The 18353-nt window shown below is 33.0% G+C and overlaps 1 long non-coding RNA gene across 1 annotated transcript; it reads left to right on the forward strand.

The window, feature by feature from the left end:
* Positions 1-183: 183 nt before the first annotated feature.
* On the forward strand, positions 184-3915 carry LOC136838368 (uncharacterized). The gene is made up of 3 exons (XR_010852957.1): positions 184-380; positions 1107-1315; positions 3901-3915. It is a non-coding gene; the product is annotated as an uncharacterized lncRNA (long non-coding RNA).
* The last annotated feature ends 14438 nt before the right edge of the window (positions 3916-18353 follow it).

The following is an 18353-nucleotide window of genomic DNA, read 5'->3' on the forward strand; positions in this document are numbered from 1 at the left end:
ATTTTTAAGTTTTTGCCACTCTTGAGTCATTAATGTAACCGATTTCTTTGTGAGTCGATTAGTTCGTATTTTGTTGAACTTTTGTTTTAATGATTCCCTGACTTTTAATTCTACATTAACTCCTGGTTCTTTCTTAACAATGGGGTAGATGGTGAATCTGCTTTTACGCCAAGGTATATGGAGCATAGTTGATTTGAGTTCTTTAATATATTTCAGGTGCACTCGTGTTAGTACCTACTTGGGTGACAGTACATATCAATGATGAATATTCAAACCTCTTAACCGGTCTTCTGTTTGGGCGATGGAATCTTCACGGAGAACGAGTTTGACCTGCATCAGTTTTCAAGAGGATAGGTAAATAGAGAAGATAGAAAGAAACGGTGAGTGATTTGCTGTTTATATCTATACAAAAACTTTTTTTTTTTTTTCCTCCACCCCTATAGGGGCGGTGCCCCTTTAGGGGTGGAGGTACTCCCTTGAACTAGTTATGGTCGGACGGAAGTCCTGCCATAATTAGTTCCTGGGAGGAAAATTTCGCCGGACAAAACTGTCTCCAGCTACTGGTGAGTGTTTATATTAAGTTTGATAGGATTTTAGTTAATTGAATCAGAGAGGTCCATTGTGTAGTCACTTTAAATAGATTGCTAAATCTGAAGTCCCAGGAAAATTAGTTAAAAGTTAAAACTTAGTCTTACTAGATATTTGATACTTATTGTAACTACCTAGTTCATATATGTAACTGCGTAAGAACTCTTTTCATTCATAGTCAACATTACACTGCCAGTTTGATATACTAGCAGAAGTTTACAGTTTTTTCAGGCTTAATCCTAAATCTGCTGTGGCATGTCTGATTAATGTTAAACGCAGACCCTCGTAAAGTCGTTAGTGCTGTACGAAGTGAAAATATTAGATTAGTTATACATAATTTCTGAAAGGTTAATATTTTTTAGTTCAAACTTATTTAAATTTGTTATAACTCTTGAAAGTTCAGTTGCAAATTTTTCTCGGAACGATTACCTTCCTAATAGGTTTCACGTTATAATTTCTGTTTAGAGTAAAATAAGTTTACTGTCCTGAACCGGTCCTTAAGCTTTTATCTATTCCAGGTTGATGAGACTGTGTGACCTAATTCCTAAGGAGTGAAGTATACTCGCCGGAAGTTTTTCCTGGATTAGAAACAAATGCAGTATGAAACCTGGGGCCCAGAACTTGAGCAATTGCTATGATGGGCTTCTAATGATACCATGGATTTCCCTTAGGTTTCACAAAACTGTCCTGGATGAGATTAACAATGAACTATGCTTTTAAAACAATGGTAAATTATCTTTATCCTTAATATATTTTGTATGGTTGAGTATGAAAAAATAAGGTTAAAAATTCAAACTTTGCTCGTATTCAGTGGCTTTCTTTTTGGAAGGCCTAAAATGGTTGCTAAGAATTTTAAGTTCTAAGACTTGAGAGACGTCAGTGTACCTGAACTTGAAGGTACTTAAGTACTTAATTGAGCATTGGACAAAGGTTACTGTAACTACTGACTGTAGTCTGCTTCAGTCTCTGGGGAAAATAACTTAGTTAACTAAAGATCAGAACCTGGATACTAGAACTGTAGTAAATATTTTATGAATATCATATGGGTAAGAATTAAAAACTATTTTACTGGTCACGTATATTAGCCAAGCAACAAAGTATGTAGTTAATTCTTTATTTGTTCAACCTGAGTATTAAGGTTCTTGTTACTTCAAAATTTAAGAAGACTGAAGAATGGTTATTCGTAACTATAGCTGGTTGACAGAAGTGATCAAAGCTTGACCATATGTAGTGTGGATAGAAGATTACAGTTATGTAAGGATAATTGTTTAATGTTGGATTATAAACTGTAATCGGCGATATCCTTGGCTCTGACCATAGTTACGTTAGTTAATTTGGGAAATAGGTGGGAAAGTAACGATTGTCCTAGAGCGAAATTCGTCACTCGAGAAAGGAATGGGATGAAATTAACTAAACCACTGAGGATGAGTATACGAAAAACTAAAATGCCAGTAGTGTTATATGTCCTATATGTACGGAAGGTTAACTTGGTTCATTACGCTAGTAACTATTAACACGTAGACATAATAGCACTGGTTCATCACTAGTAGACGTCAGAACGAACAAGGAATTAACTTTTCTTGATCGATAGAGATACAACTTCAATTGGTCGCGTTTTCCTTGTGTAACGATAGTTAATTTTGAGACCAACACCGAGGATATTGGGAATACTGCAGTGGCGTTTCTCGATGCCGCATTCCGTGTCGGCAGGATCCAGCCTAACAGGTCATTCGATTGTCTGCGTGAACAAGCAATGCCATAGTTTCATTAGTTTTTCTATTAATGTGGCTTAGAGTTATCAGCTACGAGTTAGTTAAAACTGAACAAGAATACGTAGACGCGAAACGATTTGTAAGTCAATAATTGCAAAAATGTTTTAATCTATGGAAAATAATGCTGCCTCTGTGGTTTATAATTCAAAAGTACAGTAATACCGTTGAACGGTGTAAATGCGGAGAATTTAGCTGTGTAAATAATCACTTCCAGATCGTGAATAGCATAACTTCGTGGAAAGGGGCTTTATTCTCTATACAAACTTAATTGTTTTTCAGTCATCAAAATTATTTCTTTTCAATATACGACAATTCTTGGGATCAATGTATCTAACCAAGGTTTAATGTAATGTACTAAAACGATAGATAATTTTATAAGTATATATATATATATATATATATATATATATATATATATATATATATATATATATATATTATATATATATATATATATATTATATATATATATATATATATAGATAGATATATATATAGATATATATATATATATATATATATATATATATAGTGTGTGTGTGGAGAGTTGTTGAAATGGTTCAGCCTAAAGAGGAGTTACTGGAAGATGAAAATTTAATTTATTTTCATTTGCAAATATGAAGATAAATAAAAAATTGCGCCAAGGCCAAAGACACCGATTAAGAGGGGATTGCGAATTGTTCCTGATAAGTTCACTGGTTCGGTGGAAAGTGGGTTGGGCTGTTAACACTTGGTACCAGTGAAGAAGTAGCAATAAAAAAGCACAGTGGGACAATGATCTGAAAGGTTTAGTAAGAGAAAATAAGTGTCTGAACTGGTAAGGCTACACAGAAACGATTATCTGCAGAGTCAGGCAATAGGATTACTTGAACGTTTATTAAGTCGGAAGAGTTGGGAGGCGATGAAAATTTAAGTGAGAATTTTGACAAAATGCGATAGCAAGAGGAGGAGGTTAAGCAGGAGTGAAGAATATATGCAGTGACTTTTTAGTTAGTAAAGGGCTCACGTAATAAAAGAAGCAAATGGGAATATGATTCACAGTTAAAAAGATGAATCAGAATGTTTGAGGTAGGCTGGTCTGAAGGAAAGAATACAGGTCGCCAGGTTGATGAACAGGGTATCTAAATTAGACGTCTAAGTTTTAGGATGAAGAAGAAGAGTGAAACACGAAACTTGTTAGCTATATGGAGTTGAAGAACTGCTAGATCGATAGAGTCTAAATGTAGAGGAAGTACAGTTATGTACAGTTATTGGTAGGTGATTTGTAGCACAGTCATAGTGACAAGATTTGAATCCCTACTGACGAGACGTCCTCGTAGCTACATGCATCAGCTACAGGACGACTATGAGAGTCGTTTGAATTAGAGGAAAGGTCAATGCATAAAGTATCGTCCTAATAAACAGGTTTTATCTTTAGTAGTTTTAACGAGAAGTTGCTTTTGACTCTTGAATCTTGTAATTAGTAAATTAGTAGAGGACTTGTGACTGGATAGTTTTCTACTTAGTAAAATTAATGATAATTTCATTTTTTTACTTTCAGATCGTGGACTCTACAAGGGAATTGCTGGGAAGACATGTGAATTCTGTGCATTTCTGAAGAAGAGTTCTCTCTATTTGAATACGGTATTCGGATTTTATTCTATAATATTTCTTTTGCAGAAAACATTCCAGTTGAAAATCTTTATAATTTCTTATTATAAGATTTTCTGTTCTTGTTCAGTTGGTTGGTGGGATTTTTATTGTTCGTTTTGCTTTTGTTTAGGTTATACCAAATACGTTCATTTCTTTAAATTATAATATTAAATAGTTTTTAAAATTATTTTTGGTGATATCGAATTATACTTAAAAGTAACGTTGGGTGCTTTATTCAAATATTCATTGCCATAGGGAAATTATGCTTGACCTGTATAGTCATGTCACTTTTACCTGATAATTCTGTCAGAAACTCTTGCGTCTGGAAGTAAATCTAAGGCAAAGTTCATCTTTCCAGTGCTATTTATTTGACAATGATATGCAGTAGGGCCCCACTATACGTGAATAAAACATTCCAAGACCCCCAGCGTATCCCAATGCGTTCAGGTGCGGCTGCGCAGGTCGCCTGTGCAGGCAGACCTGCACAGTATACCGAGTGCTTACAGCAACCTTAGGAATGTCTAGAGTTGCTAAAGGTATCGGGCTGACATAACGTACGAAAACAAATAGGAAAATTACATACAAATCATTGCAAGTCAGTATATACGTAATAATGCGTCATGTCGTCATATGTTAAAAAAAAAAAAAGTGACGTGATTGTAGATAATTCCGTAAAAATGGTTAAAATCAACAGTGAGAACTGAGACATGGTTTCGAAACTTTGTGTGAGTGTTTCCCACTCAATGAGTTTCATTTTAGCTGATTTTCGTATTTTTGGCGGAAACTTCAATATTGACATCCGAAAGAGGACTTACGTTTTGATGAATTATTTGTAAATGTATTATAAGAAGAGAGAGAGAGAGAGAGAGAGAGAGAGAGAGAGAGAGAGAGAAGAGAGAACAGAATTTTGTATTATTTTGCTTGATAACGTTACTGATTAACCTGAAACTTTGCGATACGAATACTCTTTACAGCAAGCCATAATGGACCGCCAGTAATTCCCAATACTATTTCTGCCAATCTTCCTAGGAAGGTGCAATGTGGAAAAATGGAAGCGATTCCATTTAAGGAAAGTCAGGCTTTCATACAGGAGGTTTTTGAATTTTTCCTATATTTCTTCCATATGAAAATATTTATTTTTAGTTTCTTCGAGATAATGAATATTTTCTATTAATGTTTACCTGTTTATTATATATTTAGATTGCCTGTGCAACGGTTTTACTTTGTGCCGAACATGAAAATTTTTCTGTCAAATTTCTTTTTTAACTGAGAGTTTGTATGTGCAGATAAATACGTTTATTAGACTAAATGAGTGTGTGTCTATGCATATAGTATATATATATATATATATAGCATTTATATATATATATATATATATATTATATATATATATATATATATATATATATATATATATATATATATATATATATATATATATAAATATATATTTTATATATATATATATATATATAGTTATATATATATATATGTATATATAACATATATACACTCCACTAAATCCATTTTACTATAATCATGCTTAAATCATCTTCCTATTTTAATCTTGCTCTCTTTCACAAAGATATATGTTCATGTGGCCATTCGTTCGCTCCCAGCATTATTTATGGGCCGCCTCAGACCTCCTTCAAACTGCCAAATACGAAATTCGTCTTTATTACTGGTCATCTAAAAGAAACCTGTAGCTCTCCCCTTGGCATATTCACTCGATGCTGTTTCATGCCTTTATGTGACAGCTGCCAATTTATCACTTTATTCTTGTTGAATTAGATATTTTTTAATTACTAAATTCAAGTTTTTCCATTTAGGACGTATACTATTTATTCATTGTTTTCAAAATGGTATATAATTTTCCTTGGACATTATATTATGCAATATTTGCTCATATACATACACACATATATATATATATATATATATATATATATATATATAATATATATATATATATATGTATATATATATTTATATTGTATATAAAATCTTTATAATCAATATTTGCTTTGTTTGTTCAAAATTGTTTTCAAAATCTTAGTTGATGTCATCATCACAGTTGGATTCCAGCCTTGGCTTCTGTACACACGGAAATAGTAAAATTTAAACAGGTGTGAAAAAAATTTCTAGACATCTCGTCTCATTTTTCCCTACACTAGCTCATCATCTTTTGAATTGACTTGTAGCAAATATCTTTCTTTTATATCTACCCTCTTTGTATCTCATTTCCAATATGCTCTAATTTTCTTGTTCTACAAACTCGGGAACTAATTGCCATTCAGTAATTTTTTTTTTTTTTTTCATTAACGTTAAAATCCCTCTTCATTTGTGCGAAGGAAACTTCTCTCAAGCGTCCTTTCTTCCATCAAACTTCTGAGTCTCCTTTGTTCTCCTTCGTCAGAAAAACTCCAGTGACTTTTCCTTCAAGTTAGTTCAGTTTTTTTTTTATTCCGAGACCCCTCCCTACCTGATACCACCATTAGACACAATTTAAAAACTTCAACAGAGAAGCTATAATATTCCCAGTTTGATATAATCTGTTGAATATGTATCCAATGACTATGCTACGAAAAAAAAGTTAGCTAGTGTATTTATCATGCGCCTAATCATAGGCAGGAAAAGACATGTAACTGAATTATGCTGATATATGGAATGTTTTTTCACTATACTCTAAACTATCACACAATTTTTCTTTCCAGTAATAATTACTTCGTAGTGATCACGTTCTTTTAAATAATGATGCTGTATTCCTAAATGCGTAGACTATAAAGTTATTCTGTTTATTTTATCTATCATGATAGCCAGAAATGTACTTGTGTATCGTTGTGTGTCTTCCTCAGGGTCATTTATTTAATCAGACACACAAAGAGAGACACACACACAGAGAGAGAGAGAGAGAGAGAGAGAGAGAGAGAGAGAGAGAGAGAGAGAGATTTATGAACAATGCTCTCCATTGCATATATGAAATGTGTGTTCCGCCAACTTGCAAAAGTAAAGGTTCTTTTAGTTGATTGAGGGTGACACACGCCATTACTCGCAGGAGAATAGAAAAGCCTTCACAATTCAGTATCAAATTCAGGTTTTCCTGATAGTTTTGGCTGATTCTACTGATACGCTGATGACCAAAATATGAAATGCATAAGGAACCTCATCGTTCCCATAGATATCCGATCTCACGTTAACGATGATGATTTGCATATTTTATTCTTTTTCACCCACAAGCACAGGAGTTCATTACGGCTAATGAACGCAAATATCTGTCAAAATAAATGAATCTAAAGAATGGGAAACATATGTGTAAGATAAATGTCAAGTTTGAGCACACAGCGAACTATGTGGAAGCCACCCTAGAATCTGTAAGGAAATCAATCGTCTAAAATGAAATCAAATATTTCCTGAATTATCAAGTTGCTTGTAACAACAAAGCCCATCCAAGAGGATTCATTCTACTAGGAAAATACTCGTGAAATATCAGATTTTCAAGATTCCGAAGACGATTTCCCAACGTCAGTTTCTCACATACTTGGAGGCAATCTCTCTCTCTCTCTCTCTCTCTCTCTCTCTCTCTCTCTCTCTCTCTCTCTCTCTCTCTCTCTCTCTCTCTCTCTCATGGATATTCGCCAAAACCCACCAATTTCTCAGCATTTTTTCGAGATTGAAATTCGTTTTCTAAAATAAGAAAACTTGTTAAAAGGTGTCTTAATCACTTTCCTCTTCGCTGAGAATCTTCGGAGAGTTGTTTAAGACTTCCTGTTTGGAACTCGGCGATGGGCGGCGTTTTGCTCGAGGAGTCATGCAGGAGATGCGCGGCATCCCAGGAGGCTTCTTATTTATCTTGGCATTCTCAGAAGATCTGGCTTATCTGCTTGAAGAGATGCCTGTTTCTGCGATATACGATGAATGCACTCTTTAACTTACACTTACGATGCCTCACTGATATATAAATTTATGGAAAGAATTCGAAGTTCCATTTTCATTATGTTTCTTCGAGCGTGGATATATTATACATTAGGGATATTATCTAAAGTTACGCTAAAAGTAAGATATAAATACAGCTACTTCTACCGCTACTACCTGTACTAACTCGCTCACACATTTACTGGTCCTTAGTACCAAACAATGGAATATTAACTTACCGTTGTTTTGCACCGGTAAAGAAAAATCATGAAAAAATTTGGCCGAGCATAGATTTTTTATTTTATATCGAGCCTTTATTTTGACTTTTTTTTTTTTTTTTGCGAGTAAACTTCAATAAAGTACAAGCATTTACCCTTACAATAAATGCAAAAATAGTACAATACAGGGCAAAGTCACAACGATGAGAAATTGCATATTATTCCTTACTTTATACCATGCAGTATTGGGCTAAATGAAAATTTAAAAATACATATATCATTGGACAGGCAATTAAAGTTAAATTAGCATGATACAAACAACGTGACAGATAAACATTTGTTTTGAGCGAGGTTTTCGCACCTGTGTATAGAAATATCTGTTCAGGGTTGATTTAAACTCATTTTTCTGACCCTTTTTGAAACATAATTGATAAGTGCGACTAATTTCAACAGCTGTGCTTTTGTAGACCTTTCAACATACTTACTTCCATTTTCACGTATATCACCCACTAGTGATGGGGTGTGACCAATTTGAGACTTGGATCTGAATGTCAAGGTCAATGCCAAACTAAGAGGTCAAAGTTCAAATGTGAATATAAAGCATTAGCCATTACTTTCAAAAAGCCAGTGGGGAGTGTTATAAGTTTATAAGTATTAATATTAATACAAGTATTACCTTGGTCTAGGTAATACTTCGAGGTAAAATGTGAAGAGGAATTGCAGCCCTTTCCATACTTGTTTAAATGTAGAAAAAAATAGCATGTGCAGACTGTGTTTAAGGTCAATAAAATTCAAGTGAAAATTCTACTTCCGCATTCTCTCCACTTTATCATCATCAGTTAAGCAATTTGTTTTGGGGATCAGAACATTTTTCTGTGATATAAGAAAAGGGTATTATTATTTATTTCATTAGATATCTTAATATTTTTCTCCCAAAAGCTGTTTATATATTCGCCCTTCTGAGGATTTTATCTAATTTTATTGCACTAACATAATTGTAAGGCTAATTAACCAAACCGTCATTTACCGGTTCCTACGCTCCGTCGGTTACGAAATCTTGGTAAATTTGTCTCTGAGGATATTTTAATGATTTAGTCTTGATTTTGATTAGTCGTGATATATATCGGTGCAGTTTTATACACCTTCCTGTTAATTATTCCATCTGTACCATCATCCCGACCGTCCAGTCTAAAGTAAACTATTCGAATGCCATCTGCGATAAAAATAAAGCACACGCGAACAGTGAATGCCAAGAGACGTATCCTCGAGAATAAAAGAAATGGCAGTTCTAGAACATAAAGACCAAGCAGGGAGAGTTGACGGTACCCACTGTAAAAGGATAATATCCTCCAATACTTTATGTTAGCATCCAATACAAGTAAACGATTTCCTAACGACTATTGATCCCGTTCGTCAGGCCCTGTTAATATTTTGTCCTCGTTCTGAGTACCAATATCATCTGTCCAGCCCCACCTATCAACTCATGGCCTTTTGCGCGAGAGGAAAATTGGCTTTTCTTCCTTACGGCTTTCGGTTCAGACCCCTCTGGAAATACTATAATACGAATGCTTTTAGCCGATATTTCTGTAATTCCTTTGCAATAGTATCGCGAACGAAGGGGTCAGACGGTCTGTATTTTTATCTAAACGATTATTGTATCGTTCTCCTCCCTCTTTCTCAAACCATAATACACTAGATATTCTCATTCCTGAATAACAAAAAAATCGTTTTGCGTTTTTTGTGATGACTGAACAATCAAACTAATAGACGTTCTTTAGATTTGGATTTGCATTTATCGGGTAAGCTTAAAAAATACAGCAAAATACAGCTATTATTTTGTATCCTTTTGAGCTGGGTACGTTCAACTATGTAAATATGAAAATAGATATCAAAATTATGCATGTTGTATGAAGTTCTATTCTGTATTTTGATAACATGATTTCATTATGGCTTCTCAGTTCATCATCTCTTTTAATAAGAAAATAAACATTCAAATTAAATTTTTATGGAATATATAAATAAGTGCCTTGAAGTGTAGTACATAAAAATAATTAGTTACTCATAGCATCATGAATAGGTCATCAGTTACCATTAGCAAATGGCTTCCAGTCATGAAAACAAGAAATCACCAACATTAATTGATATTTATCTAAAAAATAACCAACCATTAATTAATATTCAAAAGGAGTGGGACGAATTATACTCAGTTTGCAAAATAACTACAGTACGTATGAGCAAATTTACACCAAGGCAGTTTTTCTTCAAACAAGCTGGCAACACCAAACTTTTTATCTTTATATAGCCCAGACCTGAATGTGAGAGAAAAGATCGAGGAACTAAAAAATCAGAGCTAACAGGAAGCAAGAGCAAGAATTATTTCCAAACCTGGGAGGTTTTGCAGTAGTACCCTTCCCCTGCTGTTAGTTTTATTTATTTTTTTTTTAAAGAAAGCTACCAATATAGATGTCATGGCTATTGTGTTCTTATATCTGCTATCTGTATAAACACATTATGTTCATTCATTTTGATTTTTAGTTCACTCCAGGCTTTGGAAACGAACCCGATAGTCAGCCACTCATTTCCAGGACGTAGAGTTCTGTAGCGGTGTCAGCGTTTATATAGAGATGAGTGTGTCAAGTCTTCACCTCACACACACACACACACACACACACACAAAACAAAACACTTCCTACGTAGCCGGGGTCATTTTAGGCTGTCTCACCTGTCTCGGTTTGTTCACAATAGAAACAAGTAAAAATGCGCTGAAGTTTCTTAGACGTAATCGAGTTTTCTGCACAGCGTATAATGCTGTATGAGCCGCGGCCCATGAAATTTTAACCATGGCCGGTGGTGGCCTGTCTTATAGCGTTGCCAGACTCACGATCATGGCTAGCTTTAACCTTAAATAAAATAAAAACTACTGTGGCTAGAGGGCTGCAATTTTGTTATGTTTGATGTTTGGAGGGTGGATGATCAACATACTAATTTGCAGCCCTCTAGCCTCAGCAGTTTTTAAGTAAAATCTGAGGGTGGACAGAAAAAGTGCAGACGGACAGACAAAACCATCTCACTAGTTTTCTTTTACAGAAAACTAAAAACACATATAAAGCCAAACAGACAAGCTATTACCAGGTTAGCCAAAAAGACGAGCATCGAACTCCGAACCGTAGAAAGTGGAACAACTCAAGCGATGAAACAAAGAGGGAAGAAAAGTATTTTCCGTCAATACATTTCACAATGTTTCAGGATATACAAATGCAATATCTGCCCTAGAAGCAAAACATGCTTGCCAGAGAGACAAGGTTCCGGTAGGAAAAGAAGGGAGAGACTAATGTTGCAATGTTGACAAAAAAATGGGGAAACTCTTAGGTTTGGTGAAGCAGCCAAGTTTCAAAACCTATCCAGACAAGAAAGAAAATTTAAAATTACAACTCATTGCGACATTTTTGTGACGATTATTCTTCTGGAAATGTTTTGTGACATTTTTGGCAGTGTAGCTTCCTCTCTGAGCCGCATTTGCATTCTGAATAAAAAGAATAAAGAGGGAGATTGGAAAAGAATTTTTTCAGCGTTATGAAAAAATACTGATGAATTCCTGTCACAAGAAAAAAATGTGGCTTTCCTTTCCTTTCGTACTCGTTCAGTGGTTTACCCGAGAAGGCAACTTTTACGAAATAAGTTAATTTTCTTGAAAAATAAATCAAGCTATATAAAACACCCCTACTAAGTGTAGTGTTTCTTAATTAACAATAAATTACCAGTCTTAGCAAATATACGGCCCATTTATCAGCCAAATAACTCTAAATAGTATCAGTGATTGAAATCTTGGCCAGATCGTAATGAAATTGCTAAATCAGCTGGAATGGAAAACATGCATGGTGATATATATATATATATATATATATATATATATATATATATATATATATATATATATATATATATATGTATATATATATATATATATATATATATATATATATATATATATATATATATATATATATATATATATATATATATATATATATATATATATATACTTATATATATATACAATATATATATATATATATATATATATATATATATATATATATATATATATATATATATATATATATATATATAAAATATATATATATATATATATATATATATATATATATATATATATATATATATATACATATATATATATATATATATATATATATATATATATATATATATATATATATATATATATATATATATATATATATATATATATATATATATATATATATATATATATATATATATATATATATATAGATATAGAGAGAGAGAGAGAGAGAGAGAGAGAGAGAGAGAGCAATGTCCAATACATTGCTATCGAAGGAAATGATGTTTTGCACCTCATATTGTCACAATACAGTTTTTTAAGGTAAATACAGTCAGTCATCGCGTTAACATATTTTTACGATCTGGTGTTCATACCAGTCAGTATTTTCTCAAGAATGTGAGAGAATAAATAACTCATCAGTTTTTGCTCTGAAGGATATTTTTTTCCCAAACCCCTTCGCTCGAACCATCACATATTATCCCCGATATAACTGTGTTTCTCCATCCCCAGAATGATAAATTCAATGGCCTCCTCTTATTCGGCGACACAACAATTTTTCTTTTCTTGCTGAGTTTCGTGACCTTTCCATTTATTCTATCGTTTTCTTTTCTCACGAGTTTCTCGACCTTTCCCATTGTTTTATGCCTCCCTCTCCTCAGTATAGCCCTGTCACTATGACGTCACAAAGCTTGTGAGATTTCAGAATTCTTCCCCTGCTGTCTGAAACCTTCGAAAATGCTGAAGGTGAAAGGATTACGGAAGTCAGGCAAAGAAGGGGAATAATTTTCCATATGCGGTAACCTTGACGTCATCTTTCGTCTCTTGAAAATATAAATATACTTCATAATTTTTATTACCTCATCCGCTCCTTTGAACAGTTAATATTTCTTACAGCACAGTATATGTCTATGTCGCCTGTAAGAATCTTTTAAAATTAATTAATAATGTATTTACACATTATTATTATTATTATTATTATTATTATTATTATTATTATTATTATTATTATTATTATTATTATTATTATTTTACCCAGTATCATTAAGGCAGTAATGCTTCATTAATTTAGACATTTATGTAACAACATAAATTCATAATACAAGTGCATTTCTAATATACTTATCTATGATCTCTGATCCATCCTAGGAGACTGCTTTCAGGCCATAATGATACTTAGGTGAGGGAAAGCATACTTTGCACTGTTCGGCTGTTACCACTTGATATATATTGCTTTAACGCTCCTACACGGGTTCTCTGTATCTAACCGTAACACCTATTTGAACTTTTCTCCGCTGTTTCTTCCGCTGAAAAGTTTGCGAGCATTCCCTGAAAGATATCTCATTTACGAGAGATTTATCGCGTGAAGAGATTTTACAATGTTGCCATGGTCAGAATTTATGGTCGCGCTCTCCTCTCCTTCCCTTCAATTCTCCCTCCGTCAGGATATACGGCCGGACTTTAGGCCCTCTGACATCTTGTTCGGTTTCCCTGGGAGATTTGCGTTTTTCAACTTTTCCTTTCCTTGTCCATTCAGCAAAGGAATCCGGGAAAACATTTTGTCTCTCTTGGCACTCCATCTCTCTTCACTCCTCTTTTCTTTAGATACTCTGATGGGTTCAGCTCTCACTTGTCTCATATTTTTCAGGGTATTCCCTCTGGTCCAGCTTTTTTTTATATTATTTCTTGAAGTGTCTTCTTTTCCTGTTAGCTCTGGTTCATTACAAACCGAGTCAGTGTTGTTATCATACCTACATTACAATACAATACAGTGCAATAAGTAAAACATACATACATACATACAATAACTTGGTTATAACTTCCATTTTTACGGTTTCATTTTACCTTAATTTTTATATATACCGTGTTTATCTGCACGTTCATTCCTTTTATTTATCGCTATTGCTATGCTGTCTTTTCCTTATTCCTATTGCTGCTTGGCGAAGTGCGGATGTAAGTATTTGGCTTTGGTAACAGACTTCTCACCTGTTGATTAATTACCATGTGATAAGCCAATGATAAATAAAGATTGCAAGGCCTGGACCATTCTTGGAAACCAGGCTTGGAATTTGTGCAGGATAGTTCAGCCAATTTCCCTTTATAGATGCATAATTATTGTGGATGCTGAACACAAACAAATAAATGAAGCTGTTGAGACGAATTAATTGCCTTGTCAAAGTGACGTAAGAAGAACAGAAAGGTCAAGAAGAATTTAAGTGGTTTGAAGTAATTTGGTATTGTAGAGAGAACATGGATAAATAGGCTAATGAAAGGAATGTATTATTCGAAATTGTCAGAAGGAAGGACAGATAGCTCTTAACTAGTATTTGAAAGGAAGGACCATGATGTCCAGGAAGCACCAGAGTAGGTGAAAGGTAATGATTGATGACACAGTTTGATAGATGGTTTGACACGCTACTGATGACCTTTCTTTGTAGGAATAAGAAGGATGTGTTGTGGAAGCTTTCTGCAGAGAGAGTCCATCCATGATTCTGCAACTGAAGCATTCATATGACAGGCAGTAAGCACTATTTCGCTTTTTCTCTGCAGCCACCCCTCTTAAGGAAACGGCTCGTTGTTGAATTTTTTTTTTTTTTTTTTTTTTGTTCAGCACTGGCTCATTTTCTTGAAAGAAGGGTTCATTACAATATTTCACCCTCCCAGTTTTCAGTAAATACCGGATGAGGTTGTTACCCTCACACCCTTCACCATTGGTTTTCAAGGGGTTTATGTGCATTTCATTGGTGAGTACCCGTCTAAGCACTGCCCAACTCAGAAGTATCTGAATATGAATATTTCCATCGCCACAAATGATAAAAAAAAAACCACGAGGATCTCGCATAGCAAACAAATATGAGAGACACACCCTAAAATTATGTGACAGTTCTTCTCCCTCTGGGTACAGAGTTTTCGAATGCACAGTAATGACAGTATGACTGCGAATTGTTAAAATAATTGGATAAGGGCGCTTTGGTATTCGCTGGAGTAGAAAGCCCTTATGCATTCTGAATACACGAAGCTCTCTGTCGCATATCTGTACACTTTGTTCCAACAAACGGCGTCGCTTGAATGTTATGCGCAGCTGGGACTTGTATCTATCGGCTGAAATCTTTGCACCTTTAGTCAGTGGTTATGTATGAATATGTGTTACCTTTTGGGATTTTATTTTTAACCTTTGGGATATATATGGATCTATGTCATTAGGCAAAACTTGGTCTTTTGACAAGCACAAACAAACAAAAAACTCAATCTAAAACTTTATATTCCGCCCCCAAATAAAAACCTGAATGGTGTCTTTCGCATTTCTATTACAATTGAGGTCAGACTTATTGCATGTTGGATTGGAGATTACCACTGACCTAACAACTTAACCATTTTAAATAATATAAAAGCAGCAAATGAAAATAAATGTATTTTGGCGCTTTTTGAGTCATATTCTTGTGTTTACTTTATATTTTTATTTTAAATGTAAATGACAATTTAATTCATGAAAGTAGAAAAATTAATTTTTATATGTTTTATGATTTCTACTATCTTTATTCGGGCAGTTACAATAATAAAACAAAGGCTATAGTAATGCATCACTGTTGCCAGATAATCACATGTCGTATATGGCTAAACAGGCAAATTTTCACGTAGATTTGAACATTTGAACGAAATCTTAATCAAATAATCTGCTTATTTTTTCCAAGTAATAGAGACAAAAATTCAAGAAATAGATAAACTTGATTACTTTATTCTACTGTAAATTTATATATCGCAATAAATATAAAAGGAACCTTTAAGAAATATTTAGTACTCAGACTTCCTTCCAGACAAGATTTCTCTCTACTCATGAAATAATTTCCAGGAAAGGGCTGCACCCTTGCACAACCTGAAAAGAAAATTAAATATTTGAATATAGAGTTAATAGAGATTTAGCTAAGTGAGTTAACTAGCGGAAATCGCTGCAATTTGGTAAGTGACAAAACTTTTCCTCGGAAGTTCATTTTCGTTAGCAAGTGCAACAATTTAGATACACATTTACAAGTCTAACAGTGGTATTTATATATATATATATATATATATATATATATATATATATATATATATATATATATATATATATATATATATATATATATATATATATATATATATATATATATATATATATATATATATAATATTATATATGTGTATGTGTATATATATATATATAGTATATATACATATATATATATATATATATATATATATATATATATATATATATATATATATATATATATATATATATAAATTTCAGAGCAAGGGTCAACCAAGAAATAGTGGGTTTTGAATGCAACGTGCCCATACGCCCATCCCTGGGTTATTGTTAATCTATATTTTTTATGGTGGGCGAAGACATGAAATTTCCTAAAACATATTACAGCGGTTTAGAGTACTCAGAGAACAATTGTTCTATGTGCAGTGTATATTGTATTCTTTTATTTACAATTATAACTAAAGGGGACACACGTTCGTTGATGTTTTCCAAAAATAAAATAAAAGTAGGAAAAAGTACCTAAAGTACATTATGGAAAATGCTGCTGGTTTGCGCTCGTTAGCGTCTCAGAATACATAAATCACGCGAAATGAAAACGAACTGTAAATGACATTACTTCAGCCTAATGATTTCGCAATTAAAAACACGTTAGACAGACGCTTTATAATCCCTTGCTTAACATTCAGTTAGTTAATACTTTCCCTTCCTCTTCTCTTTCTCTGTCAGGATAAAAACCGTTAGTCATGCTTCTTCCTTAATTAGATTCAATTTTGGCATTGCAAAATTTTTTTCATGTTTAAGGCAAGCCTCATATACACACACACACATATATATATATATATATATATATATATATATATATATATATATATATATATATATATATATATATATATATATATATATATATATATATATATATATATATATATATATATATATATATATATATATATATATATATATATATATATATATATATATATATATATATATATATATATATGATATATATATATATATATATATATATATATATATATATATATATATATATATATATATATATATATATATATATATATATATATATATATATATATATATATATATATATATATATATATATATATATATATATATATATATATATATATATATATATATATATATATATATATATATATATATATATATAAAACCTGAAATGGAACATTTCAGTGCAAGTGTTTACAACGGGCGATGATAAACGACGCCAATAAAACACAAAAGAAAGTAAGCCAGGTTTACTTAACCGAACATTTGTCACCGAGATGGAGAAATTCAGCCTCGTCCTGAGTCTGGAAAGAGAGTAGGAAAGAGACGGCGGGGAGGCGTGTTTGGTTTGTGTTCCGTGTCTGTCGTTCTGTTCGTATTAGAGTACGAGAAAAGTAAATGATATATTGGTACACTTCATTTAAGTGTTTACAGTATGAAGGAGAGAGAGAGAGAGAGAGAGAGAGAGAGAGAGAGAGAGAGAGAGAGAGAGAGAGAGAGATTCCTCTAGGAGAACCATTACTAAACTTCCTCATGGTCTCCAGAGCAAAAACTTAAAAACCATGGTAATACAATATCCAGATGGTCGAGATGCCGGAGCCTTAATTGTTGAACAGAAACGTTTAAAGTAGTCGTGAAACAATTTCAATCACTACAAGAGACAAATGGTGAAGGTGAATAAAGGGAAATTAGATAATGAAATTATGAATTAAAAACCGGGGATTCATTATCTACAGTAATTTCAAGGAATGCTTTTCCAGTTCATCTCTTCGAGATTTTGTTCCACATACAGTATTTCCCAATATTGCAGATATACGAACCTATTTCTAAACAAATACATAAACAATCTTTCCCTATCTCTCTCTCTCTCTCTCTCTCTCTCTCTCTCTCTCTCTCTCTCTCTCTCTCTCTCAAATCAACTCTGGACATTCAAATTAAAGGCATTCTTTTTTCTCATGAAGCTCTTTGAAGATTCTCTCTCTCTACCCTATCCCTCTCTCTCTCTCTCTCTCTCTAGGTATCTCTATAACTTTTAAAAAAAAATATCATCTGAGAGAGATTTC

The sequence above is a fragment of the Macrobrachium rosenbergii genome, chromosome 4, assembly GCF_040412425.1.
Source record: "Macrobrachium rosenbergii isolate ZJJX-2024 chromosome 4, ASM4041242v1, whole genome shotgun sequence".
Taxonomy (NCBI): Eukaryota; Metazoa; Arthropoda; class Malacostraca; order Decapoda; family Palaemonidae; genus Macrobrachium; species Macrobrachium rosenbergii.